Raw genomic sequence first — 14,714 nt, forward strand, 5'->3', positions numbered from 1 at the left:
GTACTCCAGCTCCATACAAAGCACTGCTTTATTTAAATAAAAACAGGTTGATATTTTAACATCGCGTATCCATCCTCATGCGTTTTCCACCCCATCATTGTGATGCTTCAGCTGGAAAAGGAGGAAACAGACCCTCCCCCACAAAGCCACCCTGGGCTGATGAGGGGCTTGTGTCTACACAAAGAGGAATACAGGGGGAGTTTGAATATTCTAATAGAGCTCCTTCAGTTTCATTCCTTGGTAAGCGCTGCAGTGTTGATACTTGCTGTCATCTTTTCCAATGTGAGCAATTAACAGAGAGCAAAACATGCAGTTGGGTGAATCCCTTTAAGCCTGTAGGTCAGTTACGAAAGCTGACCCAGGCAAAAACTCAAACCCTGTCAAATCCAATCAGCCACATATTTTGAACATGCCTTCTCCCACTAAGATACATCAATCATAAACCATAACAGAGGGCATTGGACATCTAACTCCACACAAACAAGAACAGGAACAATGTTTCTTGCAACCTCCAGAACCTCATTCCTTTCATAAGCAAATTAATTCCTCAGTTATCTGCATCCACAGCTTCCCAATGATGGTTTCCTGCTGCAGTCTGTTCATTTCCTGCACACTCTCCAATCAGCTCTCCAGACATCCTAACAGTAGCATCGGGGCTAAACTCCAGACTTCCTGTCAGCACCTTCTGGGCTAACAGTATTTCCCTGGTGGATGCTCTCTGCTCCCAAATGATAATCCAGACGTTTTTTTTAAAGTACACATTCCCTTGGACTTGAGTCTAGATAACACAGAACACCACCATAAACAATTCCAAATGGTTGTTTTATTTCTGGGAGAACTGGGTTAATCCTGCCATCATGGTCCTTGGTCCATTTCACAAAATAGGAAAAATCACATCACATTGTACTCGAGAGAAACCAAACGAGATAATTGATGACTGCCCTGGTGCAGAGTGTTGAACCAAAACGTTTGGCTGCCTCTAGATTTGTGTGTCAATTACTTTTTCTTTATAAATTTACCCAACTAATTTTTTCCAATTAAGGGGCAATTTAGCGCAGCCAATCCACCTACCCTGCACGTGTTTTGGGTTGTGGGGGCGAAACCCACGCAAACACGGGGAGAATGTGCAAGCTCCACACGGACGGTGACCCAGAGCCCGGATCGAACCTGGGGCCTCAGCGGCGTGAAGCAGCAATGCTAACCACTGCGCCACCGTGCTGCCCGTGTGTGTCAATTCTGTTACCCTTTAGTACCATTAACAATAATAATAATCGCTTGTCACAAGTAGGCTTCAATGAAGGTACTGTGAAAAGCCCCTAGTCGCCACATTCCGGCACCTGTTCGGGGAGGCCGGTACAGGAATTTAACCCGTGCGGCTGGCCCTGTTCTGCATTACAGGCAGCTGTTTAGCCCACTGTGCTAAACCCACCTTTATCAAGATTCCAGATTAATTTAAGATTATTTCAACCCTATCCTTAATCCCTCATTTTGCAGACTTGACGAGGAGGCATTCGTTAATGTGGTGCACGAAAGAAAACCGCTGTCACTACCGTGGCCACTTCTGCCGTCTTGGAGTCACATTCCGTACAGTGACATTCCTTACTTATTTCGTCTTTGCTCAGTATCTGAATGAAGAGATTTACTATTTCAAAATGATATTGCGATGGAAATAGATGGTGCGTGGAAACTGCTTTGGTAGTCACAGTACTTCTTACATTTTTCCAACCTACCTTCATGCAACAGTTTAAAAAAAAATTTAGAGTACCCAATTCATTTTTCCCAATTAAGGGGAAATTTATCGAGGTCAATCCACCTACCCAGCACATCTTTGGGTTGTGGGGGCGAAACCCACGCAAACACGGGGAGAATGTGCAAACTCCACACGGACAGTGGCCCAGTGCTGGGATCGAACCTGGGACCTCGGCGCGTGAGGCAGCAGTGCTAACCACTGCGCCACCGTGCTGCCCTCTTCATGCAACAGTTAAAGTACAAAAGGGAAAGCCACAGATGGGCAAGGCGACAAGGAGATGAAAAAAAAAAACGATTAATCAACTTACATTAAGATGCCTTTCGTTCCCAAGTACTTTACAAGCAATTCATTTGTTTTGAAATGTATTCGCAATGTTATGTAGCCAAAAACTGCAGCCAATTTGTTCATAACAAGATTCCACAACGAATGATGAGGCAAATAACCAAATAATTGCACAGGGTAGGAAGAGACGCTGGAGAGGCTCTTGGACAGGAAAGAGTGGATTAAAGACCAGGCATTGCTATCGCGCTGCACCATTCAGGTGAGGCCATGGTGGATGGTGCGGTAGCCTGGGTCATCGGCTGCAGAGTGGATGAGAAATGAAAAGGTACCGTAGTCACTGTACATGCCATGTGTGACTTTGATTAGGGTCAATTTAGTGTTGAGGCAGGATTGGAAACCTGCCTGGGGTGATTCAAACAAAGAATTGAAATTGGATACAGATTAGGAAAGCAACAACACATTGAGAGCTTTGGACAAGAAATGTGATGGATGGATAGAGGTCAAGGGTGGATCTTGTGAGCAAGTGGAAAAGGCAGCTATTTTGCAAAGGGGGTGGGGGTGTGCAATGCCAGCTGTAATGTAGACCAAGGGAAGTTAGGCTAGGTCTAGGAACTGGACCTCACAGAGACTGGACCTCACGGAGAAGATAAACATGGAGGGAATGATGGGACATAGGAGATTAGGGTAGAGAAGGGCACAGGATCAGCACTGTGGTAATGGTGAAATATCTGGGAGAATTAGATTAGTAGGTCAGAGGAAGAGGAGGAAGCAGCAGAGGAAACAGAATTGATGGTGACAGTTTTACAGAGCGGTCCATGAGCACCTTGCAATTGTTGTTGGAGGGAAGGAGGAGAGCAGAGAACAGGGGCTTTAGGAGTATTAGGAGAACAGAAATTAATCAATCCAGGATCATCTTTGCTGCCCAAGATATTCCTCAGGTAGTGGACACGTTTGGCAGAGGAAAATGAAGTTCAACAGTGCTTTATATGGTTCAGTCACATATTGGCAATGGATGGTGAAACCAGTTGTACGCCAGACATGCTCTGCTCCATTCCCCCATGAAAATGCTGGAAATACTCAGCAGGTCAGGCAACATCTGTAGAGAGGGAAACAGAGTTAACGATCTTTCATTAGAACTGTAAAATGTTAGAGATTTAAGCAAGTACAAAAGCAGAGAAAGGGTGGGTGGGAGGAAAGAATAAAAAAGGGAAAGCTTGTGATAGGATAGAAGGCAGGAGAGATTGAATAACAAAGGAATGATGGCACAAGTCAGGCGGCACTGTGGAGCAGTGGTTAGCACTGCTGTCTATGGTGTTGAGAACCCGGGTTCGGCCTCGGGTCACTGTCTGTGTAGAGTTTGCACATTCTCTCCATGTCTGCGTGGGTCTCACCCCCACAACCCAAAGATGTGCAGGTTAGGTGGATTGGCCACGCTAAATTGCCCCTTAATTGAAAAAAATCTGGGTACTCTAAATTTATTTAAAAAAAACAATGATGGTGCAAGTCAAAAGGGAATGGCAATCGTAGAATCCCTACAGTGCAGAAGGAGGCCATTTGGACCTGCGAGTCTGCACAGACCCACTGAAAGAGCACCCTATCTAGGCCCAAACTCCCACCCTATCTCCGTAATGCCACCTAGGGGCAATTTAGCAAATTTAGCCAATCCACCTAACCTGCACATCTTTGGACTGTGGGAGGAAACCGGAGCACCCAGAGCAAACCCACGCAGACATGAGCAGAATGTGCAAACTTCACATAGTCACCAGAGGTCGGAATTGAACCCGGGTCCCTGACGCTGTGTGGAAACAGTGCTAACCATAGTGCCACCAATGGACAAGTAAAGAAACAAAAGATGGGTTTAGACACAGGTCATCATTACCACCAGCTGCTGTCCAATGATATGATCTAAAATGTTGTTGAATTCAGTGTTGGGTCTGGAAAGTTGTAAATTGCCTGACCAAAAAGTGAGGTAGAACATAGAACATACAGTGCAGAAGGAGGCCATTCGGCCCATCAAGTCTGCACCGACCCATTTAAGCCCTCACTTCCACCCTATCCCCGTAACCCAATAACTCCTCCTAACCTTTTTGGATACTATTGGCAATTTAGGATGGCCAATCCACCTAATCTGCATATCTTTGGACTGTGGGAGGAAACCGGAGCACCTGGAGGAAACCCACGCAGACACGGGGAGAAAGTGCAAACTCCACACAGACAGTGATCCAAGCCGGGAATCAAACCTGGGACCCTGGCATTGTAAAGCCACAATGCTAACCACTGTGCTACCGTGCTGCCCAAAGGTGGTGTTCCTCAAGTTATAAAATTCTAACAGGACTAGCCAGGGTGGATGCAAGAAGGAAGTTCCTGATGGTGGGTGTGTCCAGAACCAGGGGTCACGGTCTGATACAAGGTAGATCATTTAAGACGGAGATGAGGAGACATTTCTTCACCCACACAGTGGTCACCATGTGGAATTCGATACCCAGAAAGTAGTTGAGGCCAAAACATTGTATGTTTTCAAGAAGCAGTTAGATATAGCACTTGAGGAGTTCAAAGAATGTGGGGGGAGGGGAGGCGGGAGATCAGGCTATTGAGTTGGATGATCGGTCATAATCAAGATGAATGGTGGAGCAGGCTCAAAGGACTGAATGGCCTTCTCCTGCTCTTATTTTCTATGTTTCTGATGTTGAGCTGCATTGGAGCAATGAAGGAGGCCAAGGACGAAAAGATCAGAATGGAATGGGGTAGAAAATTAAAATGACCAGAAGGTTAGGGCAGCACGGTGGCATAGTGGTTAGCACAATTGCTTCACAGCTCCAGGGTCCCAGGTTCGATTCCCGGCTTGGAGTGGAGTTCTCCTGTGTGGAGTCTGCACGTTCTCCCCATGTGTGCGTGGGTTTCCTCCGGGTGCTCCGGTTTCCTCCCACAGTCGAAAGATGTGCAGGTTAGGTGGATTGGCCATGCTAAATTGCCCTTAGTGGCCAAAATTGCCCTTGGTGTTGGGTGGGGTTACTGGGTTATGGGAATAGGGTGGAGGTGTGGGCTTGGGTAGGGTGCTCTTTCCAAGAGCCGGTGCAGACTTGATGGGCCGAATGGCCTCCTTCTGCACTGTAAATTCTATGATTGGAAAAAACTTGTAGATTTCTGAAGGTGTTCCATAAAGTGATCACCCAATCTAAGGAGGAGCAGGAATGAGAGCTTAAGTGTGGGAAATGGAACAGACAATGTCAAGGGCCCTTTAAACACTGCGAAAGGGGAATTCTCTGCTGAGGAAAAGGGAAGCCTGGAATGGAAGGTGACATCATCGTCACAGATGGTAGGGAAGTGGAGGAACTTGGAGAATGGGATGGAATCCTTTCATGAAGAGACTGGAAGTGGAAACATAGTCAAAGTAGCTGTAGGATTCAATGGGCTTATATTAGATATTGGTCGACAGTCTATCCCCAAGAATGAAGAACAGAAAAGGTCAAAGAAGATAAGAGCATGAGCTAGACCCCGTGAAAACATGGTTGAAACTATAAGCAAAGTTGATGAAGTTTTCCAGTATGGAATGTGAGCAGAAAATGGCACTGATAGTCATCAATGTACTGGAGAACGAGTCAAGAGACAGGATTTGAGTAGGACTGGAACAAAATGTTCCACATAACCCTGAAAAATGGCAGGTAAAGCCAGGACTCCCACAGATTTCCAGAAAAACACTTTTTATTTGGAGAAAGTGACTTGAGTCAAAGCAGAAGTTATTCAATCAAAACAAGTTCAACAGACAGAGTGTCAATGTATCAGCAATTACATCCTTTTTGACAATTACATTGTTCAGCCAATTACATTGTCAAAGACAGGTGATGATTTGGCTCAACTATAAATGGACATGTTTGCTTAATTTAGTTCAATTGTCTGAACACAAAATAATATAAATGGACACATTGTCTCTCAGTAGATTTGATTTTGTTTAACTGGTTGTTCATTTTACTAAGAGTATAAATGGACACAGCTGGAACAACTGGTGGCTGTCACTATGCTGAGCTGTTCTAAGATTAAACTTGTTAAAGGTAAAAGATAAGCTCCAGACCTATTTCTTTACCACATACTATTATTGGAATTAACAGAGGAGTGGGATAGCAGATGGGGCTGGGTCGGCCTCAATTCAAGAAAGAAGTGGAGAGCAGGACTTCTTTGGGGTAGTGTCCTAGGCCCAACCATCCTCAGCTACTTAATCAATGACCATAAAGGTCAGAAATGAAAAATGAAAAACGCTTATTGTCACGAGTAGGCTTCAATGAAGTTAGTGAAAAGCCCCTAGTCGCCACATTCTGGCACCTGTCCGGGGAGACTGGTACTGGAATCAAACCGTGCTGCTGGCCTGCTTGGTTTGCTTTAAAAGCCAGCGATTAGCCCTGTGAGCTAAACCAGAAGTGGGGATGTTCGCTGATAATTGTACAATGTTCAGTACTATTTGATACTCCTCAGATACTTAAGCAGCCCATTCACATACGAAGCAAGACATGGAGAACATTCAGACTTAGGCTAGCAAGTAACATTTGTATCATGCAAATGCCAGGCAAGACCATCTCCAATGAGTGGCACAGTGGTGAGCACTGCTGCCTCACAGTGCCAGAGACCCGGGTTCGATTCAGACCTCGGGTGACTTAAGTTTACCCATTCTCCCCGTGTCTGCATGGGTTTCCTCTGGGTGCACCAGTTTCCTCCCACAGACCAAACATGTGCAGGTTAGGTGGATGCTTAAATTGCCCCTAGGCGGAGTTACGGGGATAGGGTGGGAGATTGGGCTCAGGTAGGGTGCTCTTTCGGCGGGTCGGTGCAGACCCGAAGGGCCTCCTTCTGCACTGTGAGGAGTCTATGAAGAGAGAATGCCAACATTCTCCCCTTAACACTCAATAGCACAAACATCACAGAATCCCCCCAATATCAACATTCAGGAGGTTACCACTGACCAGAAACTGAACTGGACCAGCCATATAAACATTGTGGTTACAAAAGCATGTCGCAGGCTGGGAATTCTGTGGTGAGTATCTCATCGCCCAACTCCCCAAAGCCTGTTATAATCTACAAGTCAGGAGTGTGATGGAATACTCTCCATCAGACATGATCTCATTGAATGGCGGAGGAGACTCGATGAGCTGGATGTCCTACTCCTGCTACTATGTCTTACATTCTTATGTCTGGATGAGTGATCTCTACCATCTGGAAGGACAAGGGCAACAGATGCATGGGAACACCACCACCTGCAAGTCCCCTCCACCCTGACTTGGAACTAATCACTATTCCTTCATAGTCGCTGGGTCAAATTCCTGGAACCCTCACCATAACAGCGCTGTGGACGTACCTACACCATATGGACTGCAGCAGTTCAAGATGGCAGCTCACCACCATCCTCACAAGGGCAATTAGGGATGGGCAATAAGAGCACTGGCCTGGACAACAACTTCCACATCCCGTCAAAAGAATTTTTAAAAATACATCCGTGGTGAAAAGGAGATTTCCCATCTCCCAAACTAGAAAATACCAAAGTAGTGGAGAGTAAAGATGGATATGGTTGTAGGTGTGAAGAGACAGATAAGAGAAGGAAATTAGAAAGAAATCAGTCCCAGAAGAGCAAGAACAGGCTGAAACAAACTGGGAATAATTCATATGAGGTTTTGGTAGAGCAGAAAGAGAAGGGAAGAAACTGTTTCCACTGGCCAGAGGGCTGATAACCAAAGACAGTTATAAGGTAGATCGGGAAAAGAGCCAGCAGAGATTCTTTTGCATCAAGTTGCTACAATCTGCAATTCTTCACCAGAAGGGGTGGTGGAACCATATTCTATAGTAACTTTCAAAATGGAATTGGATATATTCTTGAAAAGAAAACACTTGCAGGGTATGGAGGAAAAGTACATATGTGAAATTAATTGGATTGCTCAAAGCACTATGAGCCGAATAGCCTCCTTCTGTGATTATTCTGTGCGCTTCAAAAGGTGGAATTAATAGGTTGGTTGAACAAAATAGCAGCTGCATAAGTATTAAGGTGAGGCAGTTGGGAATTTTAAGTCCATTGTCAGTGACTTAGAGGAAATTTTTGCCAGGGACAAACACAGCAGGAAATATGGTTGAAATAAGGCATGGGTGTGTGTGTGTGTAGGTGGCGAGAATCTAAGGGATTGGCCAGAGATGATTCTCACAGACAGGCAGTCCACATTATGCAAGTGTCTTTTGGGTTGAGAAAATCAATTTTAAAAGTGTGAGAGCTGAATATCACAGTATACAAATGGCAACCAATGCTACAGATGATGTTGCAGAGAGGTAGGGTACAGATGAGGTGCAGCAGGGAGACGAGCATCGATCCGAGAGGGACTCCAGAGTTGATGATTTCTGGGAGGCAGGAGAAGTCATTTATGGAACTGGTGATTTCATCTGATAGTAGCACTGGAACCACACAAGGGGAGGCCTGTGTAGCAAAAATATGCACGAGTTGCTAAAGGAAGATGGCACAGGCAATCCTGTTAAATACAGTGCAGAGATCGAGGAGAACAAGGAGGGATAACTCACCGTGATCTCACTCACAAAGGAGGTCATTCTTGTCTTTCACTAGGACTGTTTTGGTACTGCAAGATGAGCAGACGCTGAACTCAATGGATTGGAGTAGGGAATTAAATTGCAGTTATCTGAAAGGCCAGGAACTCATTCACAAAGTTATGTCAAATCAGGCACTTGTTTAAACAGTAAATGTGGTGTTCGAGTAGCTCGCTTGCTCTTCTAAAACCTTATTCCCTTAATGAGCTGACTATTCGGAGAACAAGTCATTTTTTAAGCTACAAGCACTGCAATAAACAGGCACACTCAACATTCAGATCATTTCCAAGGCATTGAGGGGAAATGTGGCATTGGTAGCATTGCATTATTATGGTCCATAAATCAGCACATTTCCAAATTCTGTAATTTCATCAAAAACATTTATTTTTCCAACTATACAAGAAATTTACTTTAGAAAGCCTGAGGCACAGGAAGTTTAAAACAAATCCAATGAATTGTATTGCCAATGTACTTAATCGACTCGCAGCAAACAACATTTATTACAAAAATAATCTGAGTTACATAAGTTTAATCAAAAGACAACATAATTGCATTTTTCCTAATAGATGTTTAAAAGATTGGGTAAAAGGATGCATCAGCTTTTAATGCATAAAACAAAATCTCCCTAGAATTTACCTGGATATCAATTGAGTTTTGTTGTAATAATGTTATGTTTACAACGTAAAGGATTAATCAGTAGAATAGATAGGGGTTTATCTGAAGATTGTAAACCAGCAATGAAAACTTGCGTAAGGAGCTGTGTATCTTCCATTGGCATTATTGGTTGTGGAAAGTACTCATTTTGTGATTACAACTATCAATAATCTGTCAAATAAAAATTTATAAAAACCGCTACCTCCACTTGGACCACCAGTTTGCATGTGGTGGGTCTTAGACTGACTGCAGCTATGTGTTCCAGCCCACCTGCAGCCTGATCTCATTTCCCAGGCTGTGTGTGGCTCAGTCAATTGAGCTGATCTGGAAACTGAGCAAGAGGCAGAAATGGCTACATTAGGGAATGATTGCTCAATACATTTCTACATTAAAAAAACCAAACTACTGTAGTAAGAAATGTGAATCCATCAAATTTACAACATCTTCAGCTTTTTTTTTGTTTAAAAGGGATCTTAGCACTTAACCCATTAACAAGATAGCTGCACTTCAAAATCTAAAAGGCTCAGCTTTGGAAGTCTAATATTTCTAACTTTCCATTAACATAAACAAGTTTAATTTATCCATTACCATTATTCTATGTTTCCAATTTTGCTGTAAGTATTAAAACACAGCCTATACTTTTCTATAAAAACAGTTTGCAAAGTTGACATTTCAGTGGCATTTTACAGTGTTTTTTCTTACACAGCTCTGTAGTTGCACCATCTTGGTTTTATTATCTATTTATGTCTGGTTTCATTTATAAATCCACCTGGCTTGAGCCTAAAATGCTTCCTTTGATTATATACAACAGCCTTCAGGCTCATTTGTACTCTGCAATACTGAAATACTGCATTTAACATCTCAGTTTAAAACTGTTTTCCTTGGGATCTCTTTACATAACAAAACACACAGGTCAAACTATGCAGATGGAAATGAGTGTATTCACTTGCTTTTCAGAATTTCTAAGTACACTTCAATGAATAGAATTGAAGATAACAGAATTTTTTTTCCACAAACAATAGCTCTTGAATAAACTGAACAGTTACAAGCAGCATAAGATTATCCCAAGTCTTGACACCTTTTCCTCTGTGATCTTTCCATGGTTGCAAAACCTACCATTTTATCTCCCCCTCCCCAGTCTTTTTTTTTGTGTGTGTGTTTGTGTGTGAAGGTCAGCACTCACAAATTGGATTGAAATATTGCTTAAAACTCAGCCACTATGTTAGTATGGAATTTCTGTTTCCATTTCATCTCAGCACCCTGCATAAAGGGGGAATTCTGTCTACACGAGAGACTGAGAATACACTCAGAAGGATTGCTTCAAGAAGGGATTATCTGATTCTATGTGAGAAATGCACCAGGAATACAAGAATGTCAACTAGAATTGGGCGAGAAGGGATTAACGAACAGGTGGTATATCTAAACTTTCCATCAGTGAAAGTCTTACACAGCCCACACAGGCTGCATCAAATAATGATTTGTGAGAGAATTTTAACCTCGCCAAGGACTTGCTCTATTGCACAAATTTTATATGAAACCTCATTGAGTCAAATATTTATATCTTCCAGCTTGTTTGACAATTCATCAGAGGTATCTGATTTTATACATGTGTGCATTCACTTTCTGCATCATCTGTTCTGATCTTTGGTCATGATTTTGTCCCAATACAAACATCTGCTTATAATTTCTTTCAATGGATTACTGTATTGTCTGTTAAAATAACCATTCCATTTAATTATTAGTGCATTTATGCTCCCCCACCTCTGCTGGCAGTGTGGAGTAAGTTTCCTAGCTCTGCCCACCATTGTGTGCTTTCAACTCATCTTTCTCATTTCTTACGCCAGATGAGTTAATTGTAAGCACATCATATTGAATTTTAATTTAAATTATTTAATCCATTTGGCTGTGATTCTTAACAATGACTTTTTTCCTCCCATTGACTCACTTTATTCCCCCATTCCCCAGTTTGGTCATTGCCCTATTCTGCTCCTAACTTGGCATATCCCTGAACCTCCTATTACTCAATATATTCGTGTGCTGTTCCCAGAGCCCACTTCGCCTGCTCATCGGCTGAGCCCCGCTCTCATTTATTTTCGCCACCCCTTGAAAAAAATCTTCAGCTGACTTTGTCCATTTTAAGTTTTTTTAAACAGCTATTTTCAATGATGTTTTATGTTCCATGGTCTCTCCACGTTTAAATTAAAAGTGAAGCTTTAAATGGCTGTTACCGTTAAATTTTGGAGGGGAGGGGGAAGAGAAGGAAGGGTATGATCATTTAGGGAAGCGAGTAAAAATTATGCAAGCTGAGACGGAGAGAAAATAAAAGGGACAATGGATGTCCGCTTGCCATCCAAACTGCAGTCTCCGCTCATGAAGTATAAATTGTTGTTCCTTTTACATTTGGTATTGTTGAGAATATCCGGATTAGTGCATGATGAAATGCTTCAACATGTCTCTTTTTTCAGTGATACTTAAATTCTGTACAAACAAACAACCATCAGTAGATTAAACATACAAGTAAATGGCAGTTTGACAATCTTTCCCATTACTTTTTCTGGGGTGAATGCAAGACTAATGGGTTTGTAATTGTGTGGGTCAGTTCTGGAAATGTGAACCCGGTTCGTGCCTTTTCAGTCTCTTATACCCTTCCCAGTATTCAATGACTCTCATAATAACAAGATATAGTCTCCTCCCCTATTTCTCTTAGTAATCTGGGACAGGTATTCTTCTCTGGAGACTTAGTCCACTTCCTTTATAATTAAAGTAATCGGGCCAAATCTTCGGTCTTTGGATCGTCAGATACCAGATGTACAGCTGAAGACGCGTGTTGGGACCTTGCATAAGTCCTGATGTGCGGACCTATGTGGAAATTGCCTGGGAAATTTAAACAAGAGTCAGTGACTTTATACAGTTCTGCGGTGCTTACCTGGACAGTTTCTAAGGAAATATTAGGCAGATTAAACCTTTGTCTCACACCTGTGTAACTACACAACTGACTCCCCAATCACCACCAGCATCCCCACCTGAACTAAATGTACGAGCACAGCGGAAATTCGCTCGTCATTGCCACCGATCGGAAGATTCAGGCCATTGATTCAGGTAGCATTATCATTGTTGGTTGGAGAAATTATTATTTAGCATATTAATTTGGTGCTCATTCTTCACTTTAGCCCCATCAGCATCTTTGAGGATCCTGGCCTCTTCTTTTCCTGTCCTCTGAACATGTTTTCTCACTTCCTGTATTCACCCGAGTGCACCATTCACTTTTCTGCCTGCGAACTTTGGCAAAGGTTCTTTTTCCCTGGATTTGCTGCTGATTCTTTCGTTAAACCATTTGAGGTCACGTTTTGACAAAGGGTCACCTGGACTCGAAACATTAGCTCTTTTCTCGCCCTACAGATGCTGCCAGACCTGCTGAGATTTTCCAGCATTTGCTCTTTGGTTTGAGGTCACACGCTCAGTCTACTTTTATTAATTCTTTGTCTCTATTTATCCTGTGTGCTCAGCATTAAACCTTTAAACATATATCCGATATCCTTTTCAGATATACTGCTAACAACCCCATTGCCCTAATCAATTTCCTTAAGTTGTTCTCTCGTGTATCTGAATTTAATCTTATTAAAATTATATATATAGCAGCTTCATTTTCCCCGGTATTTCTAAATCCCAGATCACAATGAGCGTGGTCATTTGCTTATGAATCAGCGTGTGCTTAAATTTATCAAGCTTGATTAGAGTTCCTCATTAATAAAAATCCACTGATATAGTTAACTGTCCCTACTTTAACCTGCCGATCTTTAGCATACTCCTGGTTATAGCATTGAGATTTTCATATTAAAGATATCCAATCAGATTGTTCGTTGTGTAAGTTCCCAACTTCCATCTCATTTTAAATCTCAAATATCCCTAATATATCAGACTATAATACCTCTTAGATGTTTAGTAGTACAGAACTTGAGTATTGTTGGTAAAAAGAGAAATACTGTCAAAGTTTTTTGTCTTGCACTCATGAGGACAATTCACAAGAATATCTATAGTGAAGGAAACAATTTAGAACTGCATCAAAAGAGGGTGCTGATTGGCTGGCAAGTGGACTCTAATTGGTGAAGGCATTGCCATGCGGAATGAACCAGGGAACAGCTGTCCCTCAAACTTTTGTTTAGTTGAAAAATGTGCAAAACGTGAACATGCTCCTTCATCTACAATGAATGGGGCCCTCTGTGTTAATACATGTAGCTTCTAGCTAAGTGAGCCACACTAGGAGCCTGACCGATCATCTCAAATTGGGTTTTCCGTGTAATTCTTAGCACAATCAGGATTGTTGAGCAAGTGTTGGCTAATCTTGGAATCAAATTTAATATTGGGCATTATGTTTAGAGTTCTACAAGTACAGGCTGGTTGGGTGCCATCTGTACTTCCCTTCTACCCGTGTGTGGTACCTAGTTCTTGTATGTTTCTCGCAGTTTCCAGTGATAGCTGCATAGGCAGTAATCTGCTGCTCAGCACGGCTATTTTGAGAAAGGATTGGAATAACTGCCTGCCTGACTGTCTAGTCAGGTTCTGACTGTCTGATGAGACCAAAATAGCTCTAACAACATCAAACAACATTATCTACAGCTCCTCATCCTACAAGACTTCTCTGCAGCTTTTGACAAACTGTGATACTATCCTCCTCCAACACCACTTCTCGCTGATTAGCTAAATGGAACTTGGCCTTGCTTGCTTCCACTTTAATTTATTCAATTATTACTGCCCGGAGTCCCCAAGATCCATTGTTGACCTTATCCTACACTTTATTGATGTGCTACTCCTGACAACTTCATCTGAAGCCATGGTGTCAGTTTTCACATGCACGCTGATGACAATCAACTTCACCTCTCCTATTGGCCCCTCCACGGTCATGTGTGTCACATGACTTTCTGATTTACAATGACTCACCCCTTCCTGGGAAATTTAAAGCCACTGTCTTTGGAGCCCGTTACAAACTCTGCTTCATTGCCTCCAATTCTATTCTCTGTCTCAGGCTGAAGCAGACGGTTGACAATCGAGGTGTCCTAAAGTATGCCTTTTCCGACAAAATGACCACCCATGTCCACCTCTGTAACATCATCCAACTTAGTCTATCTATTGCTGAAACCCTCACTCACGAGTTTGTCATCCCCAGACTTGATTTACTCTAATGCCTTCTTGGCCAGCCTTCCAATTTCCACCCTTCATAGTCATCAGCTTGTCTAAATTTCTGCAGCCCATAATCTATCCAACTCTGTCATGCTCACCCATCCATGCTGATATGCAATAATTGTCAGTCCCCTGATGCCTTTTAAAACTGTCTTTAAATTCCTCCATAATGCCTATCCCCAACCCTGTAAATTCCCCCCTAAACCCATCAATCCTTTCACCTCCTCCTGTCACTTTCACACCCTCCTTATAAAAAGGGGGGGGGGGGGGGGGGGAGAGG

At 42.8% G+C, this 14,714-nt stretch overlaps 1 protein-coding gene across 8 annotated transcripts in view; it reads right to left on the bottom strand.

Annotated features, from left to right (window-relative positions):
* The window catches only part of znf438 (zinc finger protein 438), a 341,546-nt gene that overhangs the window by 63,481 nt on the left and 263,351 nt on the right, over nucleotides 1-14,714 (bottom strand). For 5 of the 8 annotated variants that reach the window (XM_038798255.1, XM_038798251.1, XM_038798256.1 and 2 more), the window contains one exon: nucleotides 8,965-12,130. The exons of the other annotated variants lie outside the window; for them this stretch is intronic. The gene's annotated coding sequence lies outside the window, so the exon portion shown is untranslated. Of the gene's footprint in view, nucleotides 1-8,964; nucleotides 12,131-14,714 lie in introns of those variants that run through there. 8 annotated transcript variants of the gene reach the window in all.

Source organism: Scyliorhinus canicula, chromosome 5 (assembly GCF_902713615.1).
Source record: "Scyliorhinus canicula chromosome 5, sScyCan1.1, whole genome shotgun sequence".
In the NCBI taxonomy this organism is placed as follows: Eukaryota; Metazoa; Chordata; class Chondrichthyes; order Carcharhiniformes; family Scyliorhinidae; genus Scyliorhinus; species Scyliorhinus canicula.